At 36.7% G+C, this 24,942-nt stretch overlaps 1 protein-coding gene across 1 annotated transcript in view; it reads left to right on the top strand.

The window, feature by feature from the left end:
- Positions 1–21,707: 21,707 nt before the first annotated feature.
- Positions 21,708–24,942, top strand: part of ZFHX4 (zinc finger homeobox 4) — a 181,999-nt gene continuing 178,764 nt past the window's right edge. Inside the window, exon 1 of the mRNA XM_075920494.2 lies at positions 21,708–21,841. The gene's annotated coding sequence lies outside the window, so the exon portion shown is untranslated. The remainder of the gene's footprint in view (positions 21,842–24,942) is intronic.

Here is a 24,942-nt window from a genome sequence, read left to right as displayed (position 1 = left end):
TAAAGCTCTGCTGGAACCTCCATAGCTATTCTGTCCTCAGATACACTGTGAAAGGGCAGTTTCCTACCAGCGTGGACCCATTTAGAAACATAAAACAGCACCAGACTTACCTTTTTCAGGTAATTTCTTCTTGGCTGTGGTGATGGAAGTGGGCCACACCCTTTCAGTACATCCTTGATATGTTTATTTCTCTGCATAAGATGGTGTGAAAAGCCTCTTGAAATTGGTACAGGTGCAGCTAAAGCTAAGCATATTTTGAGAAGATGGCAGAATACTGTAGATCCTGAAATAAACATTTCAGCTCACAGCATCTTATTTCCCTCACTTTTCATTGACATGCATATTTCACATTTGATGACAGAATTGGGCCATTAAACATTAAAAGTTAAGCCAAATTAAAGCTGCTCACCCACACAAACACACACCTTTAAATTAAAAAGTGGATACTTTCCATGCTTTGTAGCCCAAGGTGTCTCTTATCTCAAGAGGATTAAGACTAATAGGCAATCTTTTTAAGTATACTATGAACCACTTTTACCATTGTATTGGTAAAAACAATACTTTAAAATGCTTTGCACTTATAGTCCTATTTATCTAAAAAACTCAGAATGCTTGGCAGAGGTGGGTATTAACTCTTTACGTATAGGACAACTAACAAAGAAATATTAAATGACATGCACATGTTTGCAGAGTTAGTGACAACTGGTATTTTGCCTCAGTGCTGTCCTAAATACTATTATACCACACAACATCCTCCTACCCCCATACAAGTGGAAGTTTCTCTAATATCAGTGACTAATACTGTTTTGTTTCCAGTATGTTTAAGTAAAATATCAAGCAATTTCTTATATATTTATTTTGTGTTGATTCTATTTTTTGTCCCTCTTTAAACTTTGAAAATAAATTCCTTTCCATACTGCTGCTGTTCATTTCTACTAAAGGATCTGTTTCCTTTGTTAGTGGAAAATAATTACTATTTTCCCCTAATAACATGAAGATCTATACATCTTGGTACATAAGTGATCTTTATTTGTGCAACAACATTGTAGCTGATGACAACCCTGCTTTGAGAACAGGTGTTAGCTGATGCTGCATATTCCAGGCCTGTATTCAAAAAACAGCCTTATTCAGGAAAGTTAAGCATATGTGTATAATTAAGCACATACTCAACCTCTTTCTTTAGGCAGTACCAAAAGGAGTATTGACAAATACTGAATTGTGTTTAAAGTCCTATAAAAACTAGCAGTTAGTTTCCCACACAGTACCATGATAATTTTCTTTAAATAGGAAAAGAAACACTCAAATTCTAGATGATTAGTAGATAAACTTTCCCACCAGCTTATAATAATTTTAAAGTAGGTCAGATGTGGTCATGAAGTCTTCGTTGGTCCTTTTACACTGTCATTTATTGTGACCAATGGAAAGAATATCCTGTTCTCTCTGTTCCTTTGATTGGATACCAGAATGGTGATGCAGTATAAGATCTTTTCCAAAATCCATGTCAGTTTTCTTTTCAAAGCATGTGAAGAGTTTGATGGTTTAATAGGTAGCATTAAATGACCTTCTGCATTAGCTGGTTCTGCCATTTAGACATATAAATAGCTTTTTCTCTTCACATGCAAAGCTGAAAAGCATGGCTTATTCAAAGTTTCACAACAGAAGATGTGGAAGTAGATGCTTTGGATGACAGAAATACCAGTAGCCAAGAGCAGAATCATGTGTAACTTTTGCTAAGAAAAGTGTCTTCCAGTTGTAGACAGAGTAATAGTTTCTGTACACTGTCTAATGCTAGAGACCACTTCTGTTATGTTGAGTACTATGCAAAACATTTAGCTGGCAGTAAAAGTTGCAAGGTTTCTTCGTGTGATTAAAGAAGCCTTCAAGTATACAGTCTTCTATATTTCAGTAAACAAAATTACTGGATATTTTAGAAGGCTCTTCTACCAAACTATTCCGAATTAATAAGCCCATCCTGGCATTAAGAAGATACCTAGGAAAAGAAAATATATTCATAAGTACAAAATGAGAAAGTAAATAAAAATTAAAAATCAGAATAGAACACTTAGATAGAATAATTAATATTATTCTATGTTCTACAACCATAGATTTGAATTAATGATGGCCAAGATTACAGATTAATATTTATAGACAAGGATATATTTCTTAAATCACCATTTAAAATGTATTTCCATGGGATGTCGTACTAACCCAGTAGTAATGTGATACACTACACTGAAGATTTACGTGACCAATACAGAAATATTACCGAAAAACAAAATGGAAGCACTTATATCTCTTCACCACAGCACCCCAATCTTCTTTAATTATGAGTAAAATGTATCAACCAGCCTAAACATGCAGGTTAACAAGATTGTGTAGTTTCAGCCATATTCACTACTGTGCACATATTAATTTCCTAAATATGCCCCATAAAAGAAAAGCCAATTTTAGTACAACTATTATCACGAAACATGTTTTATTTCAAAATCCAGTGTTTATTAAAATAACCCTTTTCATAATCTTCAGAAATGAGGTTTTCTTTTACTTCATCCTGGTATAATTTCACACCCCATCCCCACTCCCATTTTCTTCACTTTTTTTCCATTACTAACACCACTGTAATATATTGTAATCTAAGGGAATAAGCAAAAGCATACTTCTCAATAATATCAATGTTGTTCGATAATTCACTCATTTTATAGATACAGTCCACCCACCTTTACAACTTCAGGAACATACCAATGATCCCTACCAGAAAATGTGACCTAGAGATACACCCATATCTTCTATAGTCCTGATTCAGCAAGGTTCTTAACACACATGCCCCAAGTTAGATATATGCTTATTTTAGACTAGTTATGTACCTATTTAATTAGCTTGATGAATTGGAGCCTCTATGACTTATGTGTAGTGCCATTGCACAAAGATATTACATTATTTTATCTTTAAAAACAAAATGAAAAATGTTAAAAAAAAACAAAGGTGATTTACAGTTGGTATGGAAAGAAATCATGGGAGTCTGATTTAATCTAATTTACATTTGGAGTAAATTCAGGGTTAATGACGTTAAATGGTAGGCGATCAGAATCAGTCCAGGGTCTCTTCTCTGTTCATTATGCAGAGGAACAAAAAAGGCAGTGAAGTGTTCATTTTTAAGTGTTCGTAATAAAATCCTTAAGTAAAAAAGGTGAAGGGTGTTCAGCAATGATGTTAAACTGTTGTGAAACAAGAAGACTCTCATTCTGTAGATTCTTTTATTGGCCATCTTGTGTCTTATGCATCCTATTATTTATAATCATAATAGTTTAATCCTAGATTAAATATACAGGAAGCCTTCTGAAGTATGAAAGCTTTTTAAGTACTTCATTTTCTTTTATCCCTTTTTTGTTTCCAGCACCCAACTACCCATAAAAAAGCGATTTGGGGGTGTTTTATGCCCTCTTTGCACAGGTCTAAATGACTACACAAAGCTGGGGAAAATCAGGTGCACGTTGTATCCTCATTTTTCTTTGCTAAATTATCTTGCATACTACTGCCTATTTGGGCATGGACACTTTTCTTTAGATTGTTTCCTGCTCCTTATTCATATCTGTCAACAAAAAATGCACATTGCAGTCACACACCAAGGCACAAGTCACAAAAGTCAAGGAAAAGTAAAAGAAATGATATTTATGTGTCATTTAGTAGTCAAGGGAGAGTGTCCCACTCCCTCTTTCTAAAAATATGCCTCATACAGGTGCCATCTTCATATCTCTCTGGAGTGTTGAAGAAAAAAGGATTGTCACTGATGTAAGTTGCTTCTTCCTATTTGAATAAAATTACCCCCTTTTAAATCACAGTTCAGGTCATCCATATCTTTCTTCGGTGCAAAAAAGTCTTACTTGCAAGCTAATGGAAAAAAACAACTATGTTAACCGATTGTCAGCATATCTGATCTACCAAATAACATGTATAAATACTCTAATTGTCACAGATTCCCATCAGAAACTAACAGAAGAGTCTTACTAGAACTTAAAAAAAGAAAAAAAAAGTAACACCTCCTGCCACCTACCTTAACTAGTTACAGAAGGTGACAGATAACACCACTATATTGTCTTAGGTGACTACTTAGGCCAGATCAATAATTGGGAAAGATTGGCACTGCAGTGATCTATCTTCTGGAGTTCGATTTAGCAGATCTAGTTAAGACTCACTAAAGTGAACTCAGAGGGCACACCCCTTCAGTGGCCGGTGCTCCTGCTCCGGAGAGGAGTAAGGGAAGCGGACAGGAGCATTTGCTCCATCAACCTCCCACTGTGGGGGTGTCGGGGAAACTCAGCTATGTAATTAATGTAGCTGGAATTGGATATCTTGATTCGACCTTTCCCTTTAGTGTAAACCTGGTTTTAGAGACGTATACAAAGGAGATGCAAACGTCTTTTATTTGGGTATTAATTTTTCTTATGTTCCTCATGCATTTTACCCTCCATTTTCTTGATTAGTGCAGTGTGTAGGTGCAAATTTTTTTATCTCAGCAGTCTAATAGTTTACATATGTATTGGTAAGCAACACAATTACTTTCATGTGTTAGTTCTTTGATTATAACACTTTTACTTCTCAGGTGCAGAGACAAAAGACTTGATTCTTCTCTCACTTTCACCAATTTTACACTTACTTCAGTGAAGTTACTCCTAATTTAATTCCTGAATAGGTGAGAGGAACTCTCCTGATTAGTCTCTCAAATACAGAAGTAACACTTGTGAATTTAGTAAAATTATACCAAAGCAAAACTGGCATGAGACTCATGTACATAGTTAAACATATCTTTGTGCAGGTGCAGATGGCAGCTATTCTCAAAAACTACTGTGTGATTTAACAAGGAAAAGGTGAATGACTGACTCTGAGGTTAATTGCTCAACTAATGAGTGCTGCTTATAACTAACGAGTGCTAATTATGTATTTGTATTCCAGTATATAGCACAGTGTGCTAAGCATTGTTCAAACATACAGGAAGAAACTGTTCCCTAGCCTCCCTTGAAGAATTTACAATGCAAGAAAGAACTGTGCTAGTTACTTGTGGTTTGGTATCTGTTATGAACCACTGGTGCAGAAACAGAAGATCTTCATAAGTTATAAATGAGGAAGCATGGAAGACCCTTTGTAAAAATATGAATACTATGGCATACGATGATGTCACACAGTTGTCAGCTTATCATTGACTTTGTCTTTGCTGCTGCTTTAAACAATCATAGAATCCTTGGCTGTGTCTACACTGCACCCCTTTTCTGGAAAAGGGATGCAGATGAGACAAGTCGGAATTGCAAATGAAGCGGGGGATTTAAATATCCCCCGCTTCATTTGTATAAACATGGCTGCCGCTTTTTTCCAGCTCGGGGCTTTGCCGGAGAAAAGCGCCAGTCTAGACGGGGATCTTTCGGAAAATAAAGCCTTTTCCAAAAGGTCCCTTATTCCTGATTTTAAGAGGAATAAGGGACCTTTCGGAAAAGGCTTTATTTTCCGAAAGATCCCTGTCTAGACTGGCGCTTTTCTCCGGCAAAGCCCCGAGCCGGAAAAAAGCGGCAGCCATGTTTATACAAATGAAGCGGGAGATATTTAAATCCCCCGCTTCATTTGCAATTCCGACTTGTCTCATCTGCATCCCTTTTCCGGAAAAGGGGTGTAGTGTAGACACAGCCATAGAGTACTAAAACTGGAAAGGACCTTGAGAGATCATTAGGCCAGTCCCCTGCCCTCACAGCAGGACAAAGCACCATCTAGATCATTCCTGAGAGATGTCCATCTAACCTGCTCTTATATATCTCCAATGATAGAAATTCCACAACCTCCCTAGGCAATTTATTCCAGTGGTTAACCATCCTGACAGGAAGTTTTTCCTAATGTTCAGTCTAAATCTCACTTGCTGCAATTTAAGTCCATTGCTTCTTGTCCTATCATCAGAGATTAAGGAGAATAATTTTTCTCCCTTCTCCTTGTAACACCCTTTTAGGTACAGGCAGTCCCCGGGTTACGCGGATCTGACTTATGTCAGATCCGTACTTACGAACGGGGCTTTTCTCGTCCCGGAGGACGCGGGCGGCGGGACCGCCCAGACACGCCACGGTCCTGCCGCCCGCGTCCTCTGGGGCGAGAAAAGTTGCTTTGCCTCAGGCTTCCTGTAGTCAGCCGCTGGTCAGTTTCAGCAGTGGCTGAATCTGGACGCCAGTTCCAACTTACACACAGATTCAACTTAAGAACAAACCTACAGTCCCTATCTTGTATGTAACCCGGGGACTGCCTGTACTTGAAAATTGTTATGTTCCTTCTCTGTCTTCTATTTTCCAAATTAAACAAGCCCAGTTCTTTCAGTCTTCCCTCATAGGTCTTGTTTTCTAGACCTTTTATCATTTTTGTTGCTCTTCTCTGGACCTTCCCCAATTTCTCTACATCTCTCCTGAAATGTGGTGCCTAGAATTGCATACAATACTTGAGTTGAGGCCTAATCAGCACAGAGTAGAGCAGAAGAATTACTCCTCATTTCTTGCTCACAACACTCCTGTTAATGCATCCCACAAAGATGTTTGCTTTTTTTGCAACAGGGTCACACTGTTGTCTCATATTTAGCTTCTGGTTCACTATGACCCCCGGATCCCTTTCTGCAGTACCCCTTCATAGACAGTTGCTTCTCATTCTGTATATATGAAACTGATTGTTCCTTTCTACATAGAGTACTTTGCGTTTGTCCTTCTTAAACATCATTCTATTTACCTCAGACCATTTCTCTAGTTTGTCCAGATCATTTTGAATTATGACCCTATCCTCCAAAGCAGGTGCAACCCCTCCCTACTTAGTATCATCTGAAAATTTTATAAGCATACTGTCTATGCCCATCATCTAAATTGTTGATGAAGATATCAAACAAAACTGGTCTCAGAGTAACAAATATTACTAAATAGTGGTGAGTATTAAAGCAATGGGTGAAATCTTGCAAAAGGCATGCATTTAACTCATATTGCCACAGTATTTTCAGAATATTTAGAAAAGCTGTTTTCCATTGTATATATGTGATAACCACTTTTACATGCACCCTGGACAAAACTCTGTCCACTTAACAAATAGATCTCCTTGTAAACCATCACATCATAATTGCATGCATATACCTGCCTTGTAAATGTGTTGAAAGCACTAAAACTAAAATACATGGTGTTATCTATTGTTGGTAATTTTGTCCCTGAAGAATCAATAAATTCTAATCATAATTATGTATAAAATGGGAATTACAAATGTAGAATTTTATTGACAGTGGCTCACACTATGCAGTTAGCTAGGATAACAGTGCAAAATAAGATTAAGTAGGCAATTGCTACAGAAAAAGAAAGCTAATGTTCTAAAAGTGACAATGCATAGTAATCGAGCTGAAGTCAGATATGAGCAGGAGTTGGCCTTATCTTGGCTACAAATGTTTGCAGACCTTCAGCATCATGCCTTGTAGTGATACTGTGCTCTCAGGTTTGCTGTATGCCTCATCTCTTACAACATGCCTAATTTTTACAAAACATTGAATGACACCACAATATAATGTACATATGGAAAGTGTTTAGATGAGTATTAATCATGAAATCTGAAAACTGTAAATCCTCCTTTCATTGACCTAAACTGTAAAGGTATAGAATAATGTACAGTGAAAGATTTCAGGCAGTTGAAAATGGTAAAGAGGGCCTGAATCATGATGATGTACTACAAAATAATATTTCAGCTTACTGCTATCCCAGGATCTCAAAATAATGCCACAACCTTATTTAAATATGGGGCTTGTTCACTGGATGCAAGCATTGCAAATAAGACTGGATGAAGTGACCATAAAGATTTAGGAAAACCTAAAAATGTTAAGAGCACATTTGCAAATATAACATCAGTATTCCTAGTATGTGTTAGAATAGATATGTACATTTCTGCATCTATCAAACACTTAATAAAAGATGGCTCCTCTAGGCAATTTGCAAACTATAGTTTCATCTAGATATATGTCAGTGTAAATCAAGAACCTTCAGTTCACAGTTTTTCTAAACAAGTATGCCATAATCTTTCCTAGCCCTGTTTCCGTCAGACCCTCATAAATCTACCACATTGCACTGTCTTTTCAGAATGCAGACAAATTCACAAATATTTAAAGGTAAAGTGAAATAAACATACAGCAAGTCTATCATCCTAGTAGAAGCCAGTAATTTTCTTCACCTGCAGAATATATTTCATTTTAACAGATCTTTAATAGACACCAACTAATCATGTTTAAAGGCTACCTCTTTATTATTGCCCTCTATCTATAAACTGTTGTTTTCATTGACCTTAATATATAAAGGTGAAGACAGACAATCCTTCCATATAAATGCATATCTATATAGTTTTGTTTTTAGGATATTTGAGGTAAAACTAGTTGAACAAGACACAACTATAGTTTTCAAGTACCAGTGTTTAATTTATATTGTTTAAACCATCTAGTACTTTCAGAAATATTCCAAGTCCTAAAATGCAGCGTTCTGGATTTTTCCTAACAGTTCAATATATCCTATTTGTGATAAAAACATGAAAACCATTATGACATTTATTTTTAATCTTTTAAAACTAAGGTCATATGTGGACTTTAGAATATAAAAAAATATCTTTTCCTGGGATTATAGTTTATAGTTTTGTATTTATTGAATGCATTCATAGGCTCCCTTAGGATGTGAAATGTATGGAAATATATGTGCATTACTAAAGAAAGAACTAAATTTATTCTTTCCCTACACCATGCTCTTCTTTGCAGTAGAGGTTTTTTAATTCAAGACAGAGCTAGAATGAGATGGAGCCAATTTCCTGGTCTATATGTGTGACAAATGCTAAAAGTGGCACAAGATTAACAAATTAGTTGAAGTATAGATCTTAAAAGATTTTTTTACTGTGTCCCCAAATCAAAATGCATGCTTTATTTGAAATGAAGGCATCCTTTAGAGTTGAGTAATAAATTAGGACCTTATATTTTCTTGTGATTTAAGACGAAAAGATAGCATGTAGGACAGAAAAGAACAGTAACCTAAAAAATTAATAATTATTTGGCAAACTTTATAAAGGTCTTATAGCACATAATTCACAAAATGTTTTAAACACAGTTAGTTGCATTATTTGGTGATTTAATCCTGTATTTTAATGCTATGTTTACAATGGAAAGTTAGTCATTTTGAATACATATGTACTTGTTTTACATATTAATATTGGGGAAATATTAATTGTCAAAACATTGAATTATTTTTTCTTGATCCATATGTCAGATAGGAAGATACATTTTAAAGTGATTCTGTATAGAAATACAGTATGAACATCTGTGTCATTATAAAAAGGTTTCTTTACGATGGTTTGAAATAAAAAGTATGGAACTCAACTTTTTTAGCAAACATAGTAATCACCTACTTGATGTAATCCAGATATCTAAAAACATCTGTGACAACAAAAATCATGCAAAGTTTGTGGAATTGTTTAATTTTTTGAAAACAATACCTATATGTAATAATCAGATAAGCCTGAACTGCATTTCTCTTTACACAAAAAACTTTTGCACTTTGCAAATGCAGGTTTAAAAGGGCTATTAACTTGGATGGGGAAAGCTTTTTAAGCTCTCATGCATATGTTTTGGAGTTAGCTCATTCATTCTGCTTTTAGAACCTTGTCATTGTCCACCTGTTTTGCTTTTTCTTAAACTGCATCAAAATAATAGCATTATTTTAAAAAGTACACTCTTACTTGCGGTATCCAACCACAATATGCTTAAAATTCAAGAGGATCCATATTCAGGTTGTATGTCTCAGTCACCCAATCTCCCTTTCACATATCTGTTCATGTTGACAGACTATGTCATAATACATCAACAGAAAGATCAGCACAGAAGAACAAAAATTCATCACCTGACAACAACAGGAAAACTGATTTCCACTATTAAATTAGCTAAAATATACCATTACTTCACTACCAATAAAGATACTACTGCTAAAGACATCCACTATAACATAATTCTGAATGAGCTTTAGGGATTTTTTGTTTTTATAATCTTTACATAAAAAAGGGAGGGGTGAGATGACACTAGAACTCTAGGATGTTTACATCTTTTGAGTTAAGAACTGATTTCTGTCAAATTATTTGCCACTTTGTCTTTATTGCTGTTATAAATATTAGTTATTTGATGAAAGCTGAATACAGAGCTCCAGTTTTGAAATATTTTCTCAGGGAGTCTCTTTTTTATTAATTCAAGGATATAACTGGTAAATACTTTGTATCAATAAAATATATCCATTGCTTTATCCCTTAGAAAGTCTACTCATGTAAAGAAGCATTTGGGCTCTTAATGCAAGAGATATAATTTTAAATATGCTATACTATGCAGTGGTGTTTCAGTAGGAATTTAACAATACCTGGAATAAATAATGTCTTTTGCAGCCTGGGGCAACATCTGCCACTTATGCATTAATTCTGCCCCTGTTTGAACACTCTACAACATATGCACTTCTCTTTTGTCTGTTATCCTAAAGTTGTGTTATTCCCAAATATTGACATCATCTACTTTTATCAGCACTAACTGCTCCGAAGCTTCCTAGTCTCATGCTCAGCTCTATTTCTTTCTATTGATTATCTTCCTCACTCCAGCAGGTAGCTAGCCAGCGAGGCTGTCCTGAGAAATAGCTTCCAATGACTTTATACGCACAATTTACACGGAATTGTTTAAAGAAGATATTAGCCTCAATACAAATCAGTGAACCTCATTTAGTCAATACTGCACAATTCAGCTGTTGGCACCCTGTCACATGTTAGTCTTTAAAGTCAACTACCATACCCAATCTGCACATTAGCTATAGTATTTAGTTTCATATTAAAATGAGGCTAGTTTTTCACTTTTTTCTTTTCTTTTTGAAATCTCTTCAGTGCAGTTTTTACATCACCTCGTTGAGCCATATGATAGTAATATAATTTTAAGTATAAAAACCTGAGATTAAATGCTTGATTTTTGACAGTGTCCTTAAATATAATAAATTCAAAGGGAAATACTGTTAAGTTCAAATGGAGTGTTTTTCATTAAGTCCAATCAAATGGTAGACAACAAAGGATCTTTTATTTGAGAATATGAAGTGAAAATGAAAACCAGAAAACCTTTACTAAGAAAAGGTCTAGCTAAATTATGTTGGAAGGGGGTCTCCAGATTGAACCTGGGTGTTTCTTTAGCTAAAAGTGAATTAAACTAAGATGCACTATGGGAGAATACTTTACAAAGAGGCAAAACCTAGTGCTTTATGGAGAAGAAAATAGGGCCTAAATATATTTAACTTTGAAAAAAATGAAATAAAGGTCACATATTTAAAAAAAAAACAATTGTAGTATCTAATCTGTTCTCTTACCATCAGGATGAGGAAATGCTTAGGGAAAGTAATGTTATCCCATAGCAACGCTGTCATATTCTAAATGTAGAGGCTGGTCCTTTTTTAACATAGTAAGCTATATTGTCTAATGCTAAGATAGCCATATATTTGGGGAAGGAGGGAAACAGAGAAAAACAAGTGCACTTACGTGTTCTTTCTGTGATAGTTAAGCAATGTGATAACTCTGCAATGGTACAATTTCCATTAAATTACCTCCAGCTTGTGCTGTTCATACTATAATTTACATCTATATCTATAGGCATTACAGAAATATTCTACACTCTTAGTTTTAAAAAACAAACCTTATTTTGACCTTATTTAACAAGAAAAAAAGGAATAGGTTACACCATTCCAGAGATATGTAACATTTTTGGAGGAAAAACTAATGTAGATAGCATATCAAAACATATGGCTAAAATATATTAGCAAAAGAACAAAGAAGTTTGGGAGTATGAAGAACAAAAAGTAAACTCTGAGATTAAGGCTAAGTCATAAAACATAAAAGTAAAACATGCAGAATGTTTTTTAAATCTGGATAAATCATCATCTGAATGTAATGATATACTTCTTTTAAATTCTTCTACCTATAAGAATATCTAAATTATGTAACTAGCTAACCCCTGAGGAAATAATCAATTTTTGGCAATAGGTTTTACTCCAAATTTTGAATATTTTAATACAGAAGGTGCATTTTGCAGGCTTTTTGCTCATTTCCCTTTAAAGATCACTGTGTGGAAGCTAAGGTTCTGGATCCCAGGTAGAAGAGACAAAAACATGCAGAAAGATGACCAGTCTAACCTTCCCCATACATCTTCACACTCACATTTACCATAATAAGATGCTCACAGAAGAGTCTTTCGCCCCTCACTAAGATTCTACAGAGAACAATTTAGATACCAAAAGAAAAATGTATGCAGTGAGGACAGAAATAACTGCATATTCAGGCAGCAAAAAGGCAGGTCTGGTATGGGAATTCCTAGTGTCTGTTTTTGCTATGTGTATGTTGTTAAAGGGACTGAGGGCTATTTTCGATAGGTCTAAATAAGTTTAGTATGAATGCAAGTGGAAACAAATCCAATACTGTTTCATCTATTTAAAAAAGTATGATGTCCTTCAACTACTATCTGTGTGCATGTATCTATGCTAGGTATTAATCTTATCAAATTAATTACTAATAAACTGTAAAATCTATCACTTGGTTTATTACTGAATGTGTTTTACATATTAGAAGAAAATGTTTGTGCATTCAGATCTTAATTGAAAAATATTTCTACTGTAACTTTTCCTGTGATAATAAGAACTGGGAAAGATACTCTAGCTATATCTTACAAAGATAACTGGATAGAATGGTATTTGGAAATAAATGTAATATGAAGTCTGATTTTTTTAAAACCCTAAACTTTTAAAATTAACTCTGAAAATTATGTTTGCTTCAATAATACAGTAAATGAACAGACAATGAGGCACAAAGCATCTTTTAAGAAGGAATATGGCATTTATAACAACATTGTATGAAACAAACATTTATAAAATGAAATTATTATAGCTGTTCCTGTAATAATTAAAAATACATTTTACCATTAATTGCATCTGATTTCATTCCAATAGAAAAAACAAAACAAAATTGTGAATTGTTGCTGATACTGTCTGTGATCATCATTAGAGCCATGTACTTATGATGCTTTGTAATTAATCTGTACTGATCACCTTTTTGGTTCTATTTAAAAATAAATAGTATTAATGGAGCTGGAAATCCCCCAAGAAGTAGACTTCTAATATTTAAGGAGAAAGAAACCCTTTGAAGCTTCTTTTAGCCTAAACATATGCAGTTTTGCTTTGTTTCTTTAATGCATATATTCCTAAACTCAGACACAGTGTTTCCAAAGGAACTTTTTATTAAATGCAAAGATGCACGTGAATAATTTATAATCAAGTTTAATTTACAGCTTTTTTATTGAAAATCTAATGTTATACACTTTTAATAGCAAAGGTAAGTGATTAAATGATGAGACTTCTCCCCAAGCCCTTATATTAAAATGTCATTATTTATGTTATTTATCAGTAGAACATTCTTAGCATCTCTACTTGATATTTTTGTATTAATGCTTTATACATTTGATCTTGGGTATTTGTATCCTCTATGATTTTAGATAGCTATCAATTAGTGTTACCATATCAATTTTTCATCAGAAATAGAAAAGCATCTTAAAACTTCTCTAATATGGAAAATTCCTATGAAAATGAATTATTAAATGGTAATTATTTCTTTCAGTATTAACTGAGAAAAAAGTTTATAAAGCATCTGAGTACAAAATAGGCTTAAAACTACCTACTTTCCTACTTTCCTTATGTGATCTCCACAGATGTTCTGATACTACACTCAGTAAGATAAAACTAGTGATGATATTGTAATTAATCTCTTGATATAAGAAACCAAGTGTGTTAATATCATTATAAAAGAACCTGTTTTGTAGCAATTCAAATTAAGCAGTTTAAAAATACATATATACTATGTTTGCATGTGTAAACTATTTGTGAAAAAGGGAGAATAAGTGAAAATGAGCAGTGTTATCCTTTCATATGAGAGAAACACAACATGACTGTCCTGCCACTGAGCTAAAAGAATTATGCAGTGCAGGTGGTTCTACTTAAAGGGCCCAATTCTCCTGCCACTAAAGTTATTCATAGTTAGTGTGTTTTAAAAGAAAGTTTTACATGTAACAATGCTGATTAAAATCTCATGGACCATATTAGTGGACTCATGGTCCCACAAATATGGATTTAGTACTAAGACTGCCTTTTTTTGGAGTTAGTAGTAAGGGACTAAGAACATGTATCAATCAGAGGTAATTTTGAAAAGATACTAAAGTTACTTTATGTTCACAGTTGAAAATGGAATTAAACATTTTATAAGGATAAAAGTTATCGATGATAAAGACAGACATTCCGGACTCTAGATGAAGGCCTGTTTATTTTCCTACCTTCTTCTCATTCATATTTCAGTGTGCTTGAATCAGAATTTGAAATCTGACTTTTATACTTCATACAGATTTTAAGCATTGTGGAGGAGATGAAAGATGTTTGGTTTATGTTCGCAAAACAGTTCACAAAATAGCAATTTGAGTCAATAATCAGGTACATAATCCAACTTGGTATGTACAAGCTCAAAATACGTTTAGCCATTCTGCAGGCAGCTAAAACTCAATCGTTTAAAAAATTCCATATTCTAATATTATCTGAAGACTAATGGCTGAGCTAGAATGATCTTTCTGTGCACTTTACAAAAAATAATATATGAGGCATAGGTTGTATTGTTTGTTATGGCCTCTTTTCCTTGGGCGGAGGTGAGGGGACTGATTTCTAAATATCTTTTATTTAAACATTGTTGGAATCTATAAACTTTAAAAATTATCTTAGGAGATGAAGTGTTTCTTAGTTCATGTGAACAATAGATAAGTTTATTAAAACAAGTAAATTTTACACGATAATTATCTTTCATAAAACTTATCATGAAATTAGAACTCCAAACAGTTTATCATTGTAGTATACAAACAACTGACTATATTTTAAGGTCTTGCTTTATGGTACCATCAATACATTGGTTATACACATCTTTAGAAGAGGTGTTCTATATAAAAAATTAAGCCATGGTCCACTCAATTGTGATGTAATTCCCTAAAAGTGATTAGTCCAGTGCAAGTACAGAAATGAAAATATCTTCAATATTATCCCTCTATAAAAATTTAGGCTACTGTTGGTAATAAAAAGATGGAGCTGGAGCCAAGAAAATCCTTTTTCTTGTCTCCACAAAAGGCTTTGGGCCTAATTATTTTTAAGTATAATCCAGCCAACATCTTCTCATGCTTAGCTGCACTGAGTGACACTATTTGTGATGCCCAGTCTGCTGAAACTGAGCAGGTTGCTGTCAGTTTAAAAATGACTATAATAAAAGTGACCATGAAGATGGATCTTGTGATTTTGCGTTTCTAATCAGTCATCTGTGAAGAACACTTTTGCTTTGATTCAGCAGACTGGTGACAGCCATGATTGATAGTGCATGAGGATGAAAAAAGGTTATTAACTGTCTTCCTATTAAACTCAATGTATTACCCCTCTAGGTGCATCTCATACTTTAACTTAAAGTACTTACTCAGGTAAGGTCAAGAATGAACTCTATAAACACAGTATCCATCCTGTCATAGATGAACAAGGGACTCTAATGCCAAATTTTAAAATTTCAGCATTAAACCACATATGAATACAACAATCTTAATTACTTTTGCTAAAACAAATATATATTTATGTATATATTTATATAGATACATACACACACATACACACACACACAACGTGGGTGTGAGACAAAAGAAAAGAGATCCACTGTATATATACATGTTTCCTATAATACTTCCGACATAAAAGTGGAACTAATAATGCTAGATGTACAAAAAAAGTAGAACTAGAATGTTAAATATTACACCTTATCAATACAAGCATTTATATACAAATATAACATTTTAGTCTGTCAGTTACTATCTCTGTAAAGATACAGTGGTTGTTTGTTAAAAAATTTCTAAGCAGACCCTGCTATTTAAAAAAAAAAACCTTCAAATATTTACTAGCTAATTTTGTTTGCCCATAATATATATTTTAGCATTATTTTAATTTCATTTCCTCTTTGCTCTGATGAATTTCATGTCAATCAGGTCACAGATATTTATTTTAACTTAGAAGAAAATTATAACAAATTAATTATATCTGTTCAATAGTTATAATGATTACTAAATATTCAGATATACTCAGTTTACTACAGGTAATCACAGTGAAGTGGCTGTTTTAAAGGAGATGTAGTAAAAAACAGAGAAACACATGTTTCCTGTGTTCATTATTACAACTGACACTAAAAATCCACTAAAGGAAGAACTGATACACACTCTGTATTCATATCATAAACATTTTAGATGTATTCGTTTGTTCTGGGAGGAAATATTAATAATATACCATATTTATAATTTCTATATTAATATTATTATAAGTATAAAACATGTTTATACACAATGGTATATTTTAGATTTTTTAAATGTATTGTATGTATTTGAACATAATTCAAACATGCTTTGAATTACTTTGCACTCATTTCAAATTACAGTACCCTACGGTAAGATTCTTCAAATTGAGAAGACCAAAATATCAAGAAAGCAATGACTAACTGTAATGTCCACATACTTATCTAAAGGAATGTATATTCTTTAAAAAAAAATAAACTACCACTATAGTATATCTAGAGAACTTGCAGTATATATAGAATCCCCAAAAGACACTACTATTTCATACATATGTGTCAGAGCATGTAAGCAGAAATTTAAAATTCAGTTTTATAATATTCCATTAGTTTCACTTTAAATTGTGTTGATCCTATTGCTAAAACTCATTAATTAGGATACATATTTTAGAGAAATAACGGAGTGCTGCTCAAAAACAAGAATTATTTTTCCAAAAAAAAAATTCTTCATGTATTTATACTGATACAGTGATTGTGCTTCAATGTACCTTCAAATATTAAAGTTTTCAAAAATAAAACATGTTTTATTTTTTCCCATTTTGTTGGTAACATTTCAGCAGCTTTCCTTTTTTTTGTAACTGCATACAACAAGACTTTCGTAGTAGGTTACATTGAATACCTAGGATAAATTTAATCCACCTATCTCCCAGGCATTTTCTCCCAGGAAATGTTAAAACAATCCTCTATATGGTCTTTATTTCAGTAAACTGAATTCCCCTCAGGTATGGATCTGGGAATATGCACCAATTTTCCCTTTTGTAACATTTCTGCTTTATTATAAATTACAATCCTGTTTTAGCCCTGTGTGGATTTACAACTGGCTTCTTTCTCTCTGACAATTTGGGGTCACTGTGGCTGTAGCTGAGTAATAATTTCAGGGGTGATGGGGATATTGACAGCATTTAGCAATATAAGTTTCTTAGTAAATATCTATAAAACACACTTCTAGTGGTTGGGCTTCTACTTAATGAGGTTTCAGGATGGTTCGTTTTGCCTCATTTACAGTGTATTTTGTTTTAAACTGTCTTAAATATTAATTTCCATTTGTTTTTGATTGTATATTGTGAACTATTTAAAGACAAAAAATGGTTATTCCTCCCTGAGGAATTGTTTAATAATCTAATCTTTTTAAGCAAAGCAGCAAATTATGGATTACAGGTGGTTTATGTATTTTACATACATATATATATATAGAGAGAGAGAGAAGTTTAAAGCCAGAAGGAATCATTAAATCATCTAGTCTAATCTCCTATATATTACAGGCCAGTAACACAGCTCCCACACACTAAATTCCACAAGCAAAATTAGACCAAAGTGTTACAGTCCACAGGAGGTTAGTAGGATCGAAGCACACCAATGCCCATAACCCTCTCCCCTCACTCATACACACACACACACACACACACACAATTGCAAGGAAATGACTAAATGAGATAAACCCATCTAATCCAAGCAGGTGACCCGCACCCATACATTACTAACTGAAAAAACGTCAGTCACTGCCAATCAGATCTGGGGGAAATTCCTTCCCTGTCCCACCTATAACAATCAGTTACTCTAAGCAGACACTTTGAACAACTCCAAGATGTGTCAGACTGTGAGAAGATTTGAGAGCATCTTTTGTTTTGGGTACCTTCCTGTATGCCTGGAGTAAGTGAAGCCAGTTTACAAGAGTTTGTACAATACATTGCAACGGCAAGTAGTCCATGGACTGGATCTGAAACCCTCACTGAAGTCAATAGCTCCCATTAATTTCAGAAAGAACTGGATTGAGTTCAATGTGACTATTCACCCAAGTGATAATTTGCAGGATGGGGCCCACAGTAATTGTTTCATGAATGACATGGAGGATTGGGACAGGGAAACAGAACAGAACTCTAGCCATTCACAGAACAGCTAAAGTGCTTCTGTGAAATTTGGGTGCAGTTAATCAATTGTATTTGTAAAGGCTCTGCACTGTCAGGAAAAAAAAAACCTAGGCCCATTTAACCTGGACTATGATGTATCTGAAAACAAGAATAGGCCCTAAACCTCAAAGATACTGGCACAGTTTGAAAGGCCTTGTATTCAAGAATTGAAACACACTGCACTTACTGAAAGCAAATCCTGTGGCATGTTGTGGACATGGTACCCCATTATTACTAAGCAAGAAGCACAGACATGTACCAGCCCCTTAGTATTGAGACCCCTTGCCAGAACCAGGCTGTTGCTGGGGGCAAAAAAAAAAAAAAAAAACCAACAACCAAAAACCAACAGCTGCCTTCTGTATCCCTTTCATTCAGTGGGAGAGGGAGCACTGCTTTTCTAATGCAGGGAAAGCTGCACAAAATTCACCACAGTGCTCATAAACCTTGGCTGTGGCTCTGGAGTTTGTTTCTGGTGTTGGGGTTGAGGCCTCGCACCTGATTGTGCCTGGATAGGGAATATTACAGCACCAGACACTTTAAACCGACTTCTCTGCTTTCCATGAGCTTCAAAGCGCCCCCCTTCCCCAACTATTCCTTCCTGCTCCCTAGGGGGAACAGCCGCTAATGGGAGAGTCGGAGAGTGCAGGGGTCGGGGAAAGGAGTATGCGAGCCCCTACCAGCTGCGCTTGCTTCCTCCACTACCTGTGCACAGGGGCCGCCGCAGCTATCGCCCCCGCCCATCCCCGCCCCCGCGTTGTGTCTGTGCGCGCGCTGCTGACAGGCTCGCCAGTGATTTGCTAGGCTTGCCGGGGTTGCCATAGCGTTGACTCCATGGTCCCTGCGAAACTGCCCAATGGCCAAGATTGGGATTAAAGCGGGAAGAGGCAGCCGCCGCCTCATCTTCAGCAGCTGCAGCTAGCAGCAGCAGCTGGCTGGCTCATCGGGACAGCAGGCAGCGCGCACACAGCCAGCGGCCTGGGCAGGGAAGGAGGGAGCCGGGGAAGGGGTGGGAGCGTTTCAGCAGATAATGTACAGTAGTAGGAAGAGTGAGGGGGGGAGTAATGAATTCCATCAGAGGGCTGGGAAGGAAGCATTTCTCAGAGATCTGCCATATTTAACATTGCCCACACTAAAGACGTTATTAACAAGGAGGGGAAAGGCAACGGGGACGTGATAAGGGAAAATAGATAATGACACGTAATCCAAACCATACGCTGGAAACCAAGTTACTTGGTAGAACAAGAGTTACACGCTCAACTTTTTTTATGGGCTGGGACTGGAAGACAGGGAGAGCAACTTGTACAGGAGACAAATACTTCTTTCGGAGCTGAGTAAATAAAATAGCTCAGGAGGAACAGTAGTGGGAGGGGCAGCCAAAGAAGCATATTCTTATTCACGAACCCTAAAGGAAACTGTAAACCAGGAAAGGTCGGGGGAGGGCTGCTTCTGTTGTAAATGGAGGTTAGCAGGGAGAAAGGGGAGAGTAAAACTATTGGAAGTCTAGAACAGAAGCACCGGTGAAATTTACCCGGTGTTTAAAAATCTCAGCTGGAGGAAGGAGAGCGTTCTGTCATTGGGTGGCATTATTCCCTCTGGTGGGTCGGTCGTGGGAGGAGGGGGGGGATGAGTGCGGATAAATGTTACTACAACACAAGTCTGTAGGAGACTCCGGTCCAAAATAAGATGACGCTGTAGCAGATAAAGGCAGGTATGAAAAAGAAGGAAATATGAGGGCAGAGAATAGGCGAGCAGAAACTTGACGGGATGAGGAAGAAGGATGCAAGTGTGGAGGAAAAATAAGAGAATGTACTGGATAGGAGGAAGGAAACAGCCACAGCAGAGAGAGGAAGAGAAAATCAGAGTGAGGCAGAAAAAAGGGAGAGATTGAGGAAAGTAAGAGGGGGAGGGAGAGCGAATGGTGGGAGAGGATGAGAAAAAAGAATGAAGGAATAGCGAAAAACTGGAAGGGGAGAGTGAAGGAGGGACGGAGGGAGGGAAGTGGGGAGAAAAGGGAGGAGATAATACGAAGTCTCCAAGACTAGAGAAGGTGAAGCAGTGAGTGAGAGAGAGCTCAGTCTGAGGGTTAGGTTAGATTTCCAGAGCTCATCGACCAGCCCGCTGGAGTCACTATTCAAACCGAGTCCCAAACACACGCCTCACTAACTACTTTACAGCCACTTTCATTGATTTTCTTTATCAAATAAACATAATACCCGTTACAGCAACACTTCCTCTTCATGCAGTCAGAATGCCACCAGCTCTGATTGCTGCGTTTCTCCGGACTGCAGTTTCCTCCTCTAACTAAATCGCGTTCTTTCACCTAAACGGTCAAATATATTATCGCTTACAGAATTTTTCGCTAACGTGCGAAGAACACCCTAGAATAGGAAAATCGTTTAGATTGTAAAATTCACCTCCCCCCCAGAAAGTCTGGAGAGCCCCCTCAAATTTGTTCCCCAGTTTCAGTAGTGACTGGTATATTTGCATATTCATATTTGCTAATAAGTGGTAACTTAATTTGAAAGGGCAACGTTCACAGTGAACGCTATCTCTTGGAGAGCATAGAAAAATTAACGCAACTTTAGCAGTTGCGTCCAAATTGGCAGTCTGTCTAAACGCTTCGGTTTAAAAACCTCAATTTAATTTAAAAATGTTTTTCCCCTAAAAGTAGCCCCCTTCGAGAGCTGTGTTTGAACCAGGTTCTTCCATATATGTCAAAGGGCTGTTGAATTATTCATTATTATAATTACTATCATCATTGTCATTATCCCTTTCCATGTGGAAATAATTTTATTATCGTAATTTGATACCTGAAGAATTTCCTGTTAGTCGTTTGATAATCATTTTATTCTACTGAAAAGAAAAGTTTTGTTTATAAATGAGAGAGAAATATTTTAAATGCTTTTATGTTTGCTATAGATTTCCGTTTATCTAATCGATCGGAATGCCAATAAATCGATTAAAGGTTTAGTGTTTTACAAACAACCATTTTGTGCTTTTTGATTTTACGTTGAGAAGGATTTTAATAAAGCTAATGCTTTTCCTGAACGTTTGTTCACCTTAAATCTAATAGTCCATTTTTTTATTATTATTTACAGTTGCAATTTAAAGTGCCTCTAATGAGAAGAATAAACACAAATAAAAGAAGGAACTATTCTGTTAAAATTACTTTGTGTCTGTGGTCAATATATTTAGGGAAAGCCCTTAAAAATCATGGTGAATTATATGCGATCATACAGTGATTGCGGAATATTAAATTAAACTTAGATAAATCCGCATTGAAGGAGGCAGCACCCAATCCTGAATTTATTTCCCATTTTCTATAACAGCATCACTGCGCTCCTCTCTTTGCAATGACAATGTGCCAAATCTAGGCATTTTGAAAACATTTTCCATATGCTTTAACTGGAGACTGATAGACAAAGAAGAAAGAAGATGGTCTTTTTTCTCTGGAGGTATATTTCCTTTAACTCTTTCTCCAAGCTTTTCTGATCTTCATTTTAAACAGAACTTTGAGAATCAGTAGACATTTTTTTTCCTTTTACATTTTTCCCCCTAACGCGTAATCAATTCCTCTACTCTGGAGTTTCAGTTACACTTTAATGCAGGACTATAGAACTATCCTTTCTGTACCTTGACGCACAACGTTTTTGGGAGAAGGCATTGATTCATTTAGCTTTCGCTTGCTGCTTTTTGCAATTAAAGATGGTTTTAATTATACTTTTTTGTAAGTCAGATCAGATGTGCGGCTTGCTTGCTGGAAGGATTTTTTCTTTTAACGGTGCTTTTAATTTATGTATAGGGTTTTTTTGCGGACAGCACAGAGGTGGTGGCTTTTATTTAGCTGTAAAATCCACACGTTTGCTTTGAAAACTTGGCTCCTTGGGCGAAAATAACTTTTCCTGGTTGCTTTATAATCACTGTTGGTCGCAGAGGTAGTTTAGCATATTGTCTACAAAACAAAGATTCCTGTTTTATTGGCAGCGAGGATTGTTGGAATTGGGTTTAAATATTTCATAACTTTCTTGTCTGTACATTAAGGTCGGTAGTTGTATTGGCTTTTTCTTTCTGGCTTTTTATTTTTTTTATTTCTTTCTACCGGGATCGTTTTATTTTTGAAGTCCCTTGCTTCCACACTCCTTTTCAGAATAGAATATAAAAATTTTCCCCTGGATATATCACTGCTGGAAATAGGCTCTTGGGCTTTCGTGAGGGGGTTGTGTGTGTGTGTAGGGGGGGTGGGATGTTGGTAAGCGGTCGTTTTCCTTGATTTGCATAAGATCTAGCGAGGTGTCTGTGAAGTTGGTGAATTGCTTTTGTTTGGGGCTAGTCCCGACTGTTTTTGTTTATAAACACTGGGGTGGTTGCCGGGAGGGGAGAGAGGTCAGAGCACTGTCAAAGCGCTGACCTCTGAAAGCCCAGAGGGCGCCTGGCTCCTTCACCCTCTCCTGTCTCTCTCCCTCGCTCTTTTCCTTTCCAATCCCATCCAAGGCCAGGAGCTCAGCTCAGGGCATTTAATCCCCGCGATCTTTCCAAGAAAGGAGCTGGAAAAGGGCCGTTAAGGCTACGGAGGAAACGCCGACAACTGCCTGAGATCTGGGTGGCTTTGATAGTAACGTCCCGGTGCGAGTTTTTTGTGCGGCTCCAGCCAAAATAATAACAACAACAACAATAAAAAAGCCAATCGGGGGCTGTGCTGTTTAGCATACAAAATCTTACCGAGCTGCCTGTCCTCTTTGGATGTGATTATTTTAGGTCACTGCTTACAGGCGCACTTTGAATAGCAGAAGGCTAGGCTTTGGGAAGTGAGCGAAGGGGGGGGGGGGGAAGGGAGATGGCGTTTTAAGGCGTTATATTCATGTTGTTCTGTTTCTTTTCTTTTCTTTTCTTTTCTTTTCTTTTCTTTTCTTTTCTTTTCTTCGGACCGAACTGTAACTTTCTAGTAACTTTGTTGTCACCGTCTTCTGGAATTGTGTCTGTTTTGTGCTTTGTAAAATGACCATTAGGTGTGTTCCTACATACCTGCAATACAGTTCTTAATTAATAAGCCCTTCGCTTTTGCTTCAATGTCAATTTCAATTGCTATTAGGTTTGTGTGTTTTGAAAAGAGGTTGCTGAGTTAAACAAAACAAAAATGTTAGTTAACACGCTGCCTTTGTCAAATAGCCCCCGGGAGGGGAAGAGACAAGAGACCGGGAAAGGAGGTGGGGGCTGGGGATCTGAAAGTGTCTGAGGCTCAGATAAAGGGTCTCTAACACTGAAATCTTGTAATACCTCGCTTCAAACTGAGCTCATCTATAGACTTAGGGAACGCAGTCAAAAGACATAGATCCTCTTTCCCATGGGCTGGGGGCTATTTAGTAGGGAATTATGTCAGGTTATTAAGAAAGGGGGGGCTGCAATTATGTAGAGCCTCATGTTTTTGTGTGTCCCCGCTACAGATCTGGGGGGAATGAAATGAGCTTGGAAAAGAGACTTGTTGTCAAAGTAGATCTGTTGGGTTTGCATTTCTTTGTGGAATACAGCACGATCAGTGCCCCCTTCCTGCCCCCTTCAGACCCTCCTCACCCGGCCCAAGAAGTTTCTGTAGGAGCTGGAGGGGGGAGGGAGAAGGCGAGGGATTTTTCCTCTTTGAAATGTAACGTCACTTTAAGAGCTTTTGTGGTTTCAACATGAGGGGTTTAAAAAAAAGCCTTACACCAACCCAAAATGTATAACGGTGCCTCGAGGAGCGGTTTGGGGGAGGGGGTCCGCAGAGACCAGGGAAGAGGAGAGGTTAGGCAGGAGCCTTCGGGGCGATCAGCTGAGAGAGGGAGGAGAGAGAGAGGGAGCCTTCCAGCCAGGGCCGAGCAGCTGGGGAGCTCGCTTGAAGCAGCAGCAGCAGCAGCAGCCGGCCAGTCCCCGGGTCCTCCTAACTGCTGCTCGACTGCCTTCCTTCCTCCCCCCTGACAACGCCGAGCTCCGCTCTTATCACATCCCACAAACCTGATGCTGCTGCTGCCTTTCGGAATTAACCTTCTTCGATTTTTCCTAGCTACGTGGCGATCCCCGGGTTTCTTCTAAACTGTTAACATCCCGTAGTGCTTCTCCCCCCCCCCCCCCCCCCCACCGCAAGCTACTATTTTTAGGAAAAAAGAGAGCGAGAGAGGAGCTATCAAACGTTAGGAAGGACAGTAAACAGTGGCGGAAGAAAACCTGAAAATGTGGACTCTCCTCTCACAATCCCTGCTTGCATCCCCCCTCTTTGTTCCTTGAGCTGTGACTCGAGAACACTAGAAAGAGCTGTAGCCCCCTCCAAGAAGAGATAAAGCGGGGGGAAATCTGCAACAAAAAAGAATGACTTGACTGATCTGACGTTTGGTGTTTTGACATTAATGACATTAATGATATTGATGTTTCACCAGAAAAAAAAGCACTAGGAATAAAGGGGGGAGGGGACTTCAAAACTAAATTATCTTCCTTTCCTTATTCTTCTATGACATTAAGTATACGTGTTTCTTCACTTGAATGTGAAATAGATGTATTGTTCTCAGGTGTTTCTTCATCGTGCTGTATT

The sequence above is a fragment of the Pelodiscus sinensis genome, chromosome 2 (assembly GCF_052426305.1).
Source record: "Pelodiscus sinensis isolate ZL-2025 chromosome 2, ASM5242630v1, whole genome shotgun sequence".
In the NCBI taxonomy this organism is placed as follows: Eukaryota; Metazoa; Chordata; order Testudines; family Trionychidae; genus Pelodiscus; species Pelodiscus sinensis.
This window is presented reverse-complemented; position numbering and strand designations above follow the sequence as displayed.